Genomic DNA, 15,233 nt, shown 5'->3' on the forward strand with positions numbered 1-15,233 from the left:
TTTCCTTTACCAGCTAGTCTTCTAGGTAAGGGTACACATATATTATCTGTCTTTGCAAGTTTGCTGCCACCACAGTAATACACTTTGTCAACAATTGAATGCTGACTTTACCCTAAAGGATAAAACTTTGAATTGCTAATGAGGATTTCCTAGCACAAGGTGTTTCCTATGGTTTGTGCGCATGAATATGGAAGTAGGTGTCCTTGAGATTTATAGTTGCCGTGTAGTATCCCCTTTGTAACAGTGAACACTTCTTGCAGTGTAGTAATTGTGAATTTTTGTGTCCTGACAAATTTGTCGAGGAACAAGAAGTCAAATATTGGCCTTAATGTCTGGGCTTAGGAAGTAAACCAAATGAACCCCCGGATTGTGTTCTTCTCTCTGGCCCTACTGGAGTGTCTCTCTTGCGCAGTGTGATCTCACCGTTGGATGGCTCCTTAATTTCCTCTTCCCTGACTGGCCTGGTTTTGTTGTTGTTATAGGAGATTGGGCTTCCCATCAGCTTGAGGGTCGTAGTCGTGCCTCACCTGAAAGAGCCGCTAACTCTCAATGCTCCTATTGCTTTAGCAGTGTTGTCACTGTTGGCTAGCTTCCTAATTCCCTTCTGACTGGCCTGTTTTATTGTTATTGGATGGTGGGGTTCCCAATGGCCCGAGAGTGGAATTCATGCATCAATTTAAGGAGCTCCTATACCGCAATGCTCCCATTGCTTTAGCAATGCTGTCTTTTTTTTTTTTTGGTAAGGATTCGTCCTCTGTCCAAATAAATTGTCCCCTATATAGAACATGTCGATCATAGGTGCCTGGACCTCTGGGTTGAAGCCTGATATCCTAAGCTAGGCATGTCTCCTTAATGTGGTGCTGGAGCATAGCTGGCTATGAGCTAACTAGCTGTGTCTGCTGAATCTAGTGAGAACTTTAGACATGTGCTGTTGATTGTCTTTCCCTCTTGGGTGACTTTTACACTGTTTCTGAACAGTTGTTACATGAAATCCTTGATCCTGTCCAATAGCTGGTGCCTGTATCTGGAAGGCAGGGCGTTCAAATTGTAGTGCACTAATGGCTAGCTGCTGCTCTACCCATTTGTTCTCCTCCTGCCTCCACTCTTTTCTTTTCCCTCTCTGGTGGCAGGCCTGTATATGTCACTGTGTTAGCACTCTTGATGGCCCTCTGGATGATTAAGGGTTTCACTGTTTCATTGGGTGTTTGTAAGTTTTGTGTCTTTACCAGAAAGTGTGTATTGTTTCACAACCCTTGGGGTGACTGCCTTAGAAGAAGCCAGTTATTTAAAGGCTTCTTTGACCTGTTCTTTGATACTAGGAAGCATGGGCAAGAACTGATTCCTTTCTTGGAGTGGGAGAAGTGTTTTCAGTGATGATCAGGCCTTTGATTTTTCATCTTTGATCTGTACCCTATAGATACTTGCTGTTCTTTTGACTACTGAGATGTACAACAGATCATCTGATGGTAAAGGTCATGACAGATCGGATTTCAGTCCCTCCTCCAGGGAGTCAGCCTCCACCTCCTGCCATAGATCTTCCTCCTCATGTTAGCCCACTTCTAACAAGGCCTGTTTATACTTCTACACCATAAAAGCCCACCTTTTGCTCTGTCTATGTCTATGGCTCTGTGATTTCTGAGGGAATGTATAAGATTATAAATGTTTCATCATGAGGTCTTTTTTCAAGGTCTTGGAAGGCATTCTTTATGATTTCAGAGTATCTGTGAAGAAATGGGGTGTATTATATGGTATAGCTGTGTGGCCTCACCGTGTTATACACTTACAACCCCCTCTAGGACCTGTTTGTTTCGTTTGTCAAACCTTCAGCTCAACCCTGGGTAGCTGTGGCACATAGCATCAGGGCTAACACAGGGCAACAAGTGTAAAGCATTTAAATATCACCAAAACAATTGAAGAAATCAAGACACCAAAGAAATCCAAAATCTTTATAAAAATACTGTATTTTTAGATACTAAAATGAAAATGATCCACCGGGGGGTTCCTGAGATATAGAATTCACAAGATATAGTAAATGAAATCATTTTACTTAACTTCAAACGAGCATTGGCAAATTCAACAAATTTGACACTTAGAAACTTTCTCACTAACATGTTTGGGCTAGGTGTAATGCGGTCACTCGGAGTCACTTTAGACAACCAGCTCCATTGGGGAAGCCAGTCAGCTTTGGTGGCGGGTTGAAGTCTTTGAGCTACTAATTTGCCTCATCAAGCTTCTTCCGCTGTTGTGTCTCTGTGCTTGCAGCCCTTGGAGTCTCTTGGCAGTGGTTGGGCTCTGGAGACGACTTCTCCTTGAACAGGACACTACAGGTACAGTCCCTCTCCTTTGATAGCCAGCAGGTGTTGTCCACAACAGTGCAGCCTCTCTTTGCTGGTTTCACTGTGCAGCAGGGCAGTCCTTCCTCGGTCCTTCTTCCAATCCAGTTGGGATCTGAGATCTGGGTGCCAATGTTGCCCTATTTATGCACATAAAATGCCCTCAGAGTAGGATGCATCTGGTAGCCAATGGCCTACCAGGGTCCCTCCCTCCTGATGTCCACTTCTTGTGAAGTGTGGCATCTGGGCATCCCAGGATGCACAAGCCAGTTAAAGATGCGCTATTTTAAGAGACAGAGCACATGCACTGAGTCCTGTTTAGCAGGGCTCAGTGCATTTCAGAGCCATTTCACTAGTATAATTCAGTTGAAATGGGGAGACAAGTGTGATTTAAACATGCAAAAAAAAGTCTGTTTCTTTATAGTATTGCTAAACTTTTATTTTCTTTCACTGCAACTCTGAAATTGCAGGCCTCAAAACTCCGTCTTTTTTTCCCTCTCAATGTCGTGAGCCTGCTGTTCAACGTTGACTACCGCGTTGCTCTTCCTCGTCAAAAGGATTTGGTTTATCTTTTCCTGTGTGTGGGTCTTTTACCTTCCTGCAATCCTCTGTCAGAGTTAAGATAGAGTGCAAAGGCTAGTCCCCGCTGGTGTTTTGTTTTTGTGTCGAATCGACAGTTGAATACTTTGACATTGAAGGCCATTTTGGTGTCTTCAAGTCGGAGTTTCTCAGCTCAGACACATGAAAACCATATGGCCCTGTGGGTGTATGGTTTTCTGGCATCGACACATGCTCTTTTCATGCCTTTTTTAATAAGGCCCCAGCTTCCAGATCTACCAATGCCGACTCCTCAGCATCAGATCTTTGTTCTTCCTGAGTTTCTGCTGCCTCATCTAACATGTTCTCCTCGTCTGACAGACTTAAGTTTCTGTTTTGCTTGCGTCATTGTACAGTGTGCCCAAAGTTGTTTCTCTCGCACATTCTAGATTCTCAGGAGGAAAATCTTGTATGCTTTTTATCCCCTGGCTCATGGTACTTTGGAAGGCATATATTACAGACAATATAGGCTTCCGTCTGTGACAATGTATGATGCCAATTTGGACAAAATATAAATACCGTTTTTTTTCCATTACTGAGACTTGCTGGATTCAGAAGCAACCAAGGGATAGTCGCATCCTCTGCACCCACCCGATCATACATTATCGGAACCCTTTTGGTTGAAGCCAAGCAGAAAGACCGGTCTCCTTTTTGGGCATGTTTCTTCTCTTCTGGACATTTTCTGATTAGTTGTGGACATTACGTTCATGTCTACCTTTCCATGCGTGGGAACTGCTCCAATCTTCTGAGTGATTGTCTACCCACAGCATGTAACTTCTTCTGAACCTAAAAGAGGAAAAAAAAGACTCTGAAGGTGGCAACCATGTACTGTGCAATTGTGGGGTTATGTTCGACGTCACTCAGAAGTGTGATGGCCCCTTCTCTGGTCTATGCCGAAGAGCAAAAAAGGGGGCCCGTTTCTGGACCCTACCACAGGATGATTGAATAGCAAACAACAAATCTAACCAAAGAAACTTAGCCCAAATTCTGACCTAGTCTTCTCAGAAAAGCAGAGATGTAGCCTTCTTGGATGATGTAGTGACTAATAAAGCACTGGAGATGCTTATTACCAAATAAACTCATTCACACACTACACCCCATGTATACTTTCAGCCAGTGGTTTCTGGATTCAAAGATGGTGGGGTATGCACATTTTCACTAAGAAGTACTAATAACAGGAACTAATAAAAAAGGAAAAGGCAGACAGCATCGATTCTGTATTCAATATAATATCCTTTACTTTCCTATTTGAGAGACCACAGCTCCATACTGCTTGTTTACAAACACTTCAAATTATGTACAATTATTTTCATTTATTTACTTAGTGTTTTTCCCCATTAACACCCACCCAAACCCTCCCCGCCACAAAAAAGAAGGTATAATACATTTAGTAATTAAGGCCGTACCAGGACCTCACAGTCCTGTAGTATGACCAGTGAGCAACGGCTGACCTGAAGATGTTGAAGAGACTGCCAGCACGAAGAGCGGTTACAGTGGCCGGCTCATCGTACAACTCCAGGGACCGGGGAGCAACAGTTACTGACAGTATGGCATGCAAAATAAAACAGTGCAGTTGTAAATAATACAAATAATGATTAGCACAACAATATACCAACATTAGCTGTGACAGAGTTGCACCGAGCGTAAATGACACAAAAGCTTATGGGGATATGCTGCTGGACAGGAAATGACGACACACAATGTTGGACAGACTGGGACGTTTGTGTTTGTGCGGGTGATGCTATATTGCAGAACCCTGAAACAGCCGCTTGGAATTGAATGTATCAAAATGATAAGACGGCCATTTTGTTTCCGGCGTCTCTAATATTTACATCCGTGGTGTAGCAGCCTCTGAATCTTCCAGGCACTTATGCCTGTGCATTGAAGCCAGGACATGGGGAAGGGGCAGAGTTCTGCTGTATCGTGGCCAGGCACGGTTGAGAGCTGGAAGGTTTTGGTACATCACATCCAGGATGGGTGGATTTGAGGGAGGTGGGCAACGTAGGCAGGTGCATCATGGTCAAAGCATGGAAGAGGGGTAAGAAGGTCCATGTGAAAGAAGGTTAGAAGTGGCCAGACTGCACTGTGTATCATTGCCAGGAAGGGGTTTGTGGGAGATGGCACGCAGACACCGAGGCCAGGAAGGGGAGACGGTGGTAGGTAGGTCAGCCGGCTAGTTAGGGAGGCTACTGAGTACAATGGCTAAACTGGCCTTTTCCTCCTGAACCACTGACCTTCATTGGAAACCCATGCTAGTAGCGGCAAAGGGCTAAGGAACTGATGCTGACGGGGGCTGCATTCAGCATAAACTAATGGGTGTCTCTGAGAGCTAAACCTACATCGCAAACTGTACTGGCCTTCCATTATATCGCGGCGTGTTTCGGTTCCTTACACAGTCTTTGGGTGATAGGAAGGACAGATGGGGAAGAGCTGATCCAGTTTTGCTGCCGTTCTTTAATGTAAATTGCATTTGAAAGTCTTCTGATTACAATTGTCGCTCATCACAATGACAGACATGGTGAAAAGGATGAGAATCTCGCCTTTCAGTCGTCTAAAAGACATTGCCACTGACACCTTAATGCCATAGGCATCAACAAACAGGAAAAGACACATTTTCCTTCCCATGAGCATTTATAAGTTCTTTTAAAAAGGAATTCTATTGTCCTCCTAAAATCGTTAAAAATACAATTAATATACAAGCAATGTCCCTGGGCTGGAATCTTTTCCGGTGTGTTAAATGCCGATGGTTTAAAGATAATGCCGGAGACTTTGAACCTTTGGCATGTCCTGCCCGTCGTTCATTATTGCTGCAATCGCGCTAGAACATTATCCCCTAAGTTGGTATAGCATAATTGGACAGGTTACGACAGGGCAGTCTTTAGGTAGGTAGTTCATATGCCCCATTTCTTCACTGTTTATAATTGACACGCCAAAGGCATCCACGAGTTTGCCAGAATTCAGGTGAAATCCCTGAGATATGCTGAGTTGCAGTTTAACTGTGTCAAAAGCACCAAAAACAACAACTTGTATCCCCCTGTACTTCTTGGAGAATTTTCTAATAATCTTGTCCATTTCAGACGTCAAGTCATGCCTGCCATTATAACATCTACAAATGCACCAGCCCCTGCCCACTATCCCATCAGTCCAGAGCTTCTTTGTGTCTATCCTTTTATTTTTGTTGGATTCCGAGCATTGTGCCTTTGTGAACAACCACCAATGTTGTAGATCAGATCTGCAAGGAATCTCAAGGAAGAAGTGAGCCCTGGTCCCCACCTCAGCACAGTGCTGTGTGGTGAACCCACTGGTGTGATACACCAGTCTCACAGAAGCACAGCTCTCCAGTACCACAGGACAGGGCAGACGTGCAGGGGCAAAGCTGTTTTACAGGTGTCTGGATAGTTGTACAGGACGCCTCCTAGCAATACTGTGCTGCAGACTCCTCGCCAGCAGGCAGGAGCAGCTCGGGTTCAACCTGGACATCCATCAACACTAAAACAAAGGTGGAAAAATGAAAATAATATGATGGAATTTAGTTGAATCAAACAAAAGACAGCACATGAAATGAAAAAATAAAATACTGGAATGAATACGCCATCAAAAACAAGATCCCCAACAACACAGTCATTTGCTGAGCAAGATTACAAAAACCTCTGTATTCATCAAACAGAATTTGAGACCAACATCTTACCATTCCCAAAAGCAAGGCCCATACCAAAAGGCAACCTTTGAATGAACCACAGCCCTCAACAATAATTCAGCATTCACTAAACTAAGGCATACTCTCATAGCTAAATAGAACCACACCAACAGAAGACAATTGACGAATAAGAACCAGCAGAAGGCCAGCCACTAATGTTAAACCAATGCCACCATTAAACTATTCATTGAAACAGTGCCCAATGCAGGGCCCAGGCAAACAACCAGCCATTGCCTAAGTTGTAACCCAGGAACAAACTAGCCTCTAGACCAAGACACACAGACCAACCATTCACTTATATCTAGGCCCACACAACAAGCAATTCACAACATCAATGTGTACATCAGCAGCACTCATTTTGCTAAAGCACGTTCTTGCCTATTAATACATCATTCACTTAACTAGAGCCCCATCTGCACTCATTCACTAAAACAAAGCCTACAGTAACACTTGATGATTCACCAATGCAGGGATGGCAACAGAAACATCCCACCGTTCACTAAAGCAAGCCCATACTTCTGACAAAATATATTCCACACAAACGCTCCACCAAATAATACAGATGAATTAACAAATAACTACAACTATCACATATGCAAGGGCCTTAAACAACTCGTCGTTGAAGAGGCCAACATCAGCAGTTACTCCTTTCAGTACTGAAAGACCTCAGAAATAATCTACCACTTAGTAAGAATGATTATACCAGTAACCATCCAATCACTAAGATCCACATCAGCAAGATACTACTCACTAAAACAAGGACTAGAGCGGAGACCCACCATTCACGAAAACAGGGGTCATATTCAATAGCCATCAACAATACTCCATCCATGTAAAAGTCACACACACGTTCCATACCATCTGCTTAAAATCATGATTAAAACAGCATCTTCATAATCAGATGCATATAGGAAAAATGACCTCAATTTTTTCGCACAGGAATTGCCAACTCTGCTTAAAGCCTCCACCGTACATTATTAGAGCAGCAAAGGTAAGTCAACTAAATCCACTGTTTAGTAGCAAAGGTTACTCCAACGTTCACACATCAAATGCATCTTCACCATTGCACCATCATTTTTTAAACACCGCACCACAGCAATTCACATTGTAAAAGCTTCATCATACCCACCATTCAGAAAGTTAGCGCCACAGCGCCAAGTCACAAAACACAATCAGGCTTCTCCGAAAGCTTGAATTTGTATTTTTTTAATCAGATAAAATTAAACAAGCTGGGGAGGGTACTGTATGTTAAAATTATTCTCAGATTTAAGTGTGTGTCTGGTTCAGTTGCCTAGGTGTTGTACAAATCCTTGCAGTACTACCAGTATGCCACTACAGGTGATTCTGTCAGACACGGGCCATCTTCAGTAGCCCGTTGGACATTCTGATCTGCCCATGCTGTGCAGGGAGTTAATATAGTTGTTTCATGTCATTGGACTGATCTTGATGTAAGTGCAGACGCGCGCATTACCACACAGAACGACAGGTGCTCCATGTTGATGTCCTTTTTCCTGGTGGGTGGTGGGACCTGTTCTCTTTATTGAGAATGTGAGAGTGCGTGACTGGTGCTACTGCGTGTTGTCACCCTGCTGAGGACACAGGAACCATGCAGCATTTGGCTTGGAGTGAGGGATGACCAAGACTACTTCACATGCTAGAGCACATGTCTACGTGTTTCATCACAGATGGAGAAAAGAGATGAGATGTCTCCACGTTAATTTAATCTGTTGCAAGAATTTCAGCTATTGATGTGTGGACACTCACCAGGGCGAGGTTGTGTTAGTATCCGCCATATCTCAGTGTTGGTGGAGGGGTGTAACAAACCCTGCATTCTCTGTAGACACCTGTGTGAAGTCCCCTATCCTCTTGGTAACCCACATACTTCACAGCCTGTAATCGATGCTGTTAGAAGAACTTTGTTCACAGTTTATACCACTTCCCAGCCCTAAGGATTCATATACTGACTGTCGATTACATCTCTCACGGCCTGTACATTTCGAAGTCTTTACTGTAGGGTATAAAGGTTACAGTTCATAACTCACCATTGTAAAGAACTCCAGAATGTTTTTATAGAATTTTAAAAGTCAGCACCTAGTGTATTCTGAATGCATTTGTTGACAGCAGGCAACATATCTCACAGTCTGTAGCCCATCCACGTTTGTAAACAATGTTCTCAGCCCACAGACAGTATGCCAATACTTGAAACTCATTAATAAAAGCTTTTTCCCTCTGCAAGTATTTTCTCATCTAGCATCCACCCCTCTGTAAAGACCCATTTGCCAACTGGCAGTGGCATCCCAGTTACCACTCCCAATATAAATAATCCTTCTCTGCCAGGTGACTCTCTCTGAAACCCATAAACATTTGCATTTGCAAATGGCACGATTCTGTGAACTGGGAATTTGCGACTGGAAAAATACGTTGTACATCTGGCCCCATATCACTGGTCAAGAGAGTGAGTGAGCTTCAAGCTCTATGATCGGAGGGCTAATACGTAGTTTTCCACAAAACAAAAATTTATTTTAGAACTCTCCCTTCTTGTCTTCCCAAAGTAATTTTAGACTTTCATATCAGTCAGTCGGTCACTCCCTACGTTCTTTCCAGATCTTTCATCTATGGCTGAAAGAATGCTTCATTATCTGGACGTTAAAAGAACTTTGAAACATTACCCAGACAAGACTAAATCCATTCAACAGTAAACTGTTACTCAAAAATTACGGTACAGTAGTCACAGTTTTGTGTTCATCAAATCAAACTGTAGGTAGATTGTAGCTTGCTTAATAAACTTGTTACAACAAGTTTGGAAAGGTCCTTGTGAGTAAGCTTGATCTACTCCCGGCAACACAAGTACTACTGCTCTCATGTGGGAATGTGCCTTTTCCGGCAAAGCAGCAACCTGTAGGTTGGCGCACACTTCTGCATGGTATTACTGTACAGACGCTGACTCCAGAACAGTTACTCTGGGTGGTCAGACCTCATTACTTAAATTATTTTCTCAGGAATACTTGTCCCCCTTGTTACCATCGTCCTTCGAAATTTCCCTCCAGGAGCGAGTGTATTTATCTTACTGCATTCTAACTAGTATGGATATCAGAGAGTCCCATGACAGAGAAGAAAAAGTTACTTACATTTGATCCTAGTTACCTGTCATGGGTATTCTACCTGAATTCCTAAACAACCCTCCCACCTCTTATTTAAAAGACTCTGGTGAAAAGGCTATATTTCCAGGAATAATTCACTGTATTTCCTTCAAAGCAACCTGCTTGTTGACTCTGGAGTCTCTTAAAGGTTCCGTATTTTTTTGGCACAGAATGTACCCAGCCTATTAGAGGCCTAGTTTGTAGAGGTTTTAAAAGGGGTCGTTTTCAGCCAAATGTATTGTTTGGTAGTTTATTTGACTTTTTAAAACAAAAAAGGCCGTAAATAAAAAATTGTAACCTTTTATTTACATTTTTTATTAAAAAACAATCCTGGAATGGTGTTGCGTTAAGATGTTTTACCTTTTACGTATTTAGTGATAATACCAATGAGCGAAGCCTAGGAATACAGGTTATCTTTCTTTTATTTACTACACAGCTTCTCACAGACTTTAACCCCCAACCGTGTAATCAACTGTCTATTGTTTGTAATGCCTCCCAAATTAGGGACATTTTCTATCTATAAGTGTAAGGAAAGTGTCCTTGCCTGTAAATAATACAGTAACAGGAGCTCTAAAGCCTGAATAGTTAAACATAGGCATACTGTGTATCTACCACAATCTGTCTATGTGAAACCAGTGCTTTACAATGCCTTATTTGACAGAAGCATCTTCAGATGTTATTTGCATCTAGATAACACAACAGTGATTTCTGAATCAACCTGTCATAAAGGCTCTCGAGTGAGGTTGCATGCAACTATATCTAGAGAAGTTCGTGTGTACATATATATTTTGACGAAAAAAATATTTCTGCTGCCTGCAAAACTGTTTTTAGTAACCATTTTAAATAACAGCATGAATCGGTTAGGTGAGTTGAAGCTGTTTTTAAAAAGTTCTTAAGTAGTGAATTTCCCACCTGCATATTTTACCTGTGCCTGACTTCAAACATTTATGTATACATGGACCAAACCACAAGTTGATCCTTGCTACCTTGCAGAGCACATTCTAAGCCTCATTTGCAATCATATTCCTGCATATCTATAACACGATTGTATAACTGGAGCATCTATCAGGGCAGTACTGACTTAAAATTTGAATTAGCCTATTAGAATTTTAGTAGAAGACAGATCGTTAAATAGTGTTTTTAAAGTCTGTCCTCATGTTACACATTGCATTAGTGCTCTCCTAAGTGCACCTTAATGCTAAACATAGGCATTGTTTACACACTACAAATAAATTAACACAGACGACATGTACATTCCATTCCAGATTGGTCGGAAACGTTCTTAAAGAAGGCTTCTAGTTCTGTAAAACAAGTTACTTAAAACCTTCAGTAATGCATTATCTGGTAGAGACAATAGCCAGCTGCAGATTCCTTACCTTTGAATTTCCCAGGAATCAGACTGGATCCAGAAAACTTTTGTGTGAGCAGTACCCCTGCATGCCATCGGGTGGCTTCTTTAGTTCTGTACAGCGTCTTTGGCACCGGAATTGACGCTGCGGTCACCTATATAAGTGCCACCCAGGAGCGCAGATGTCACTTACTTTTCACGACTTTCCACGCCAGAAGTGCAGAGCCATGAGCATTGGGGTCAGGATAGGTACCAGAGAAGGTCACATTGGCACGACCGGCGCTGATCCAGATTTGAGATCGGATCCGTCAGACCTCATCGGAGCAGAGGCCAGAGCCACCAGTGCGGAACCTGATGAGGCTTCCTACGACCCCTTTGGACCTTAAGGTGCTCCGGAGGGGTCGGCCCGCTTAAAGACAAGGTGCATTGCCTCGTAAAATTCTTTAATTTGCTCTGGGATTCAGGGAGAGGCAGGAGTCAGACCTGGCAATGGCTCTGCAGAACCGTGCCTGGAATGCCAATGTTCCTCACTCGTCGCGTCGGCTGAGGTGAAGTCGAAGTCCATTTGGACTTCTTCTTGTGTCTTTTTCCTGAGTGTTCTGAGGACCTCGAGTTTGATGAAGAGGACTTGGGGCTCCCAGAATGGTCCCGTGACCTTCTCCACGATCAGGACCGAGACCTCCTAGGAGTCACGCTTGCTGGAGTCGACAGCCAGGCCGCAAGCAACTTTAGGGACCCCTCCCTCAAAGCTTACGGCACCATCACCTGGCAGTCCAGGGACAACTTTGATTCATGGTCACACTCAGGACACCATTAACAGACCAGATTGGGAAGGGGGGGGGGGCTGTAAGCAACATGGCATGGTGATGCGCCAAACAGCTTAAAACCTGTCTTCCTTGAAAACATCCTTGACACACTTCCAAAAATGGTGGACAAAGTCGAAAAATGTGTCTAACTGGCACTGAAAGAAAAACTGACATCCACGCGCCTGGGTGGTGCCTATATAGGTGACAAGCGTGGAACCAAACAAAGCCACCCAACGGCGCGTGGGGTACTGGTAATGCAAAGGTTTCTGGATCCAGTCTGATGCCTTGGAAATGCAAGGGTATGGAATCTCCTGCTAGAAGTCTCTATCAGATTTCCATTTTACTGTGAGACATCCTTTGGTACGAACGTTAGGGGTGGGCAAAGCACTACCTTTTCTAAATACGTTTGCCTTAACCCACTTTTGTAACCCACTTGTGTAGTTTATTTACTTTCAATACTGACATGATGGTTAATTAATAATAAAGCGTTTGAAATGAAGCGTGCAAGGCAACTTGCATCTCTTCCTCGTTTATTTGCATTTGCATAGGACTTAAAACAGCTGTTTAGCCGGGACCACGTCTGTTGGTATCTGGGTACAGTCTTTGCATTTTATATTCATCTGAATGGCGAACAAATCTATACTTGTTTGTTCTCACTTTTGGTAAATACTGTGTACATCATTTTATTCTATTTCCCATTGCTATGGTTCCATAATATGCAGACTGATAAGTCTGTATCGACTTCCGAGGAATGCTCTGCTGTGAATGTGATCCCTCTCTGCAGGGCTGTATAAATATGCTCTGAAGTTCTTTTAGAGCTCCTTCTTATGGATGTAGCACTTTGTTGACAAGCTCAGGACCTGTAGCCCCAAGCAAAATTTGTTTTTGCTTAAGTGCTGCTCCATTCATGGCATTGTTTGTGATTTTTTGAGAAGCTAGCTAGATAGTGCAGGTATGGTGAATTTCACCATAGGTGCTACTTTATAAGTCTATGGAGCATCATTGCAGCTGTAACTGTATACTGAATTTAACTACACATTAGCACTTTTGATATGGGATAAACATTACCTGTGCATTATAGCAGCTTGACTGACGGAAATGGCCGCAAATTCCAGTTGAGGTTGCGGTCCATGACCGGCTGACATCTGTAACCCAGCTCAGAAGCTCCTCCAGTGGCGATGTGGCCTCCTGTGTGTGACTGGGGTGTACGGTCTGACACCGACATGAGTGGAGAGAAGAACAATATGTGAACACACTAACAGAAATGTACCTTGCAGAAGTACAGAACAAAAGATGAAGGTAAAATGGTGGGTGAGGGTTAGATACAGTCGAGAGTCAAAGCAGGAGGTGAAAATAAATGGAGAGGTTTAAAAACTGAGGGGGTGAAAAGGCTGGGAAGGCAGTGACAAAAATAAGTGCAGGAAGGATGGGGCGGAGAAGCTAACAGGCAAGCAGGATAGTGAGAACTAAGGAAGAGTGGTGAGAATGGAGGGAGGCTGGAAAGCATGAGGGAGATGAAAAGAGGGAGGGAGTGGTATGAGAAGACAAGGGGCCTCATTCTATGTTGCCCGGTATCGCACCCAACAAACAGACTCCAAGGGGGCATGACATTATTGTGTGTGATCAGTGGCACCTATGACACGTTTTGGGGGTGGGGGTAGATAACTTTCTGGTTTTAGTGCTTTCTAAGTGCTTCAAAATTGTTATATTCCTGTAGTTAACAGGCATTTCACAGTAAATGTATGCAGTGTTGACCTTCATACATTTACTTGTGAATAATTGTGCAGTGTTATCTGCAAAACTTATAATTTTGGTATGTGCTGTAACAGGAGTTACCGCACACCATTATTTAAAGGGCCACTTGTAATAAGGGCCTGTCAGGGGAAACAGTATTCAAGAAAGCGAGAAAGGAGAAGAGGTGGCAGAAAGAGGGAAATTTGAAGGTATGGGGATGGAAAGAGAAGGGAGAAGGATGAGTTTAATTGAAAACACTGGTACAGAGCAAGGGAGGAGAGAAGCCTAAGGGGATGTGGAGAAGGCAACGCAAGAGGCGAGATGCCAGGGAAATGGCAGAGGTGAGAAAACAGGAGGGAAGCGGGTAAGCAGGAACGTAGTGGACAAGGATTGTGTAGGTCTGTATGTATGCATGCATATGACATTTCTATAGGGCAAACCTAGTCAAAAGTCAGTGTAGCTCTGTACTAGGTCGAAAACTAGCATAAGCTCAGTGAGTAAAAGAAGAGGAAGCCCCCATTGTTGATGGTTAATCCATCGTGATATCTTCTGTAAAGAGGTGAGTTTTAAACTCTTTCCTATATTGAAGCTGGCTTAGAGTGGTCCTAATAGATATTGGCATATTGTTCCAGATCATGGGTGCATAGAGTGAGAAGTTCTGCTGTCTTGTTTGTTTAGTTTTTATACTTTTGAGTCTGCAATCTAATGAATAAGATGAAGTAAATAATGCAGAGGAGTCCTGCTGGAATCTTGCACGTCGAATCTGAGGACCCACCCAATTGGGAGACCGTAAATAGCCCAGGAGGGGGATTGGTCACCTAGCATGGTGACCACCTATCAGGAGGGGGCTGTGACATCACCTGCCTGACCTGGCCACTCAGATGCTCCCAGGGACCTCTGCCTACCTTGGATTCAAGATGGCAGAATCAAGTGGCCACCTGGAGGGGCTCTGGGCACCACCTCTAGGGTGCTGATGGACATGGGAGTGGTCACTCGCCTTTCAATTGTCCAGTTTTGCGACAGAGCAGGGACCGGGGGTCCCTGGACTGGTGAAAACCCGTTTATGCATAGAGGGCACCAAATGTGCCCTTCAAAGCATACCAGTGGCTTGGGGAGGGTACCCCTACCAAGTCATGTATCTCCTGTTTACAAGGGAAAGGGTATTACCTCCCTCCCCCACAGGAAATCCTTTGTTTTGCCTTCCTCTGCCTGAACTGGTCAAGCAGCAGGAGGGCAGAAACCTGTTTGAGGGGTGGCAGCAGCACAGGATGCCTGGAAAACCCCAGAAGACTAGTATTAGCAAGGCTGGGGGCCCTCTAAGGAGCCCCCAGAGTGCATGGAATCATACAGCCAATACTGGCTACCATATTGGGGTATGATTCGGACATGTTTGATACCAAACATGCCCAGGTTCAGAGTTACCCTTATGCAGCTGGACTCAGGTAGTGACCTGTGTCCAGTACACAGGTAAAATGGGGTCCCTGCACTTATGAAGTCCAGTGTAATGGAGCTATAGTTTGTAGGGGCACCTCTGCTCATGCAGGGGTGCCCTCACACACAGGTACCTGCACCCCACCT

The 15,233-nt window shown here is 43.7% G+C and overlaps 1 protein-coding gene across 11 annotated transcripts in view; it reads right to left on the reverse strand.

Annotated features, from left to right (window-relative positions):
* Positions 1-4,143: 4,143 nt before the first annotated feature.
* The window catches only part of PLEC (plectin), an 831,873-nt gene continuing 820,783 nt past the window's right edge, over positions 4,144-15,233 (reverse strand). For all 11 annotated transcript variants that reach the window (XM_069220980.1, XM_069220972.1, XM_069220979.1 and 8 more), the window contains 2 exons: positions 12,990-13,133; positions 4,144-6,419 (listed from right to left, as the gene is read on the reverse strand). The gene's annotated coding sequence lies outside the window, so the exon portion shown is untranslated. The remainder of the gene's footprint in view (positions 6,420-12,989; positions 13,134-15,233) is intronic.

This window comes from Pleurodeles waltl, chromosome 2_2 (assembly GCF_031143425.1).
Source record: "Pleurodeles waltl isolate 20211129_DDA chromosome 2_2, aPleWal1.hap1.20221129, whole genome shotgun sequence".
NCBI lineage: Eukaryota > Metazoa > Chordata > Amphibia > Caudata > Salamandridae > Pleurodeles > Pleurodeles waltl.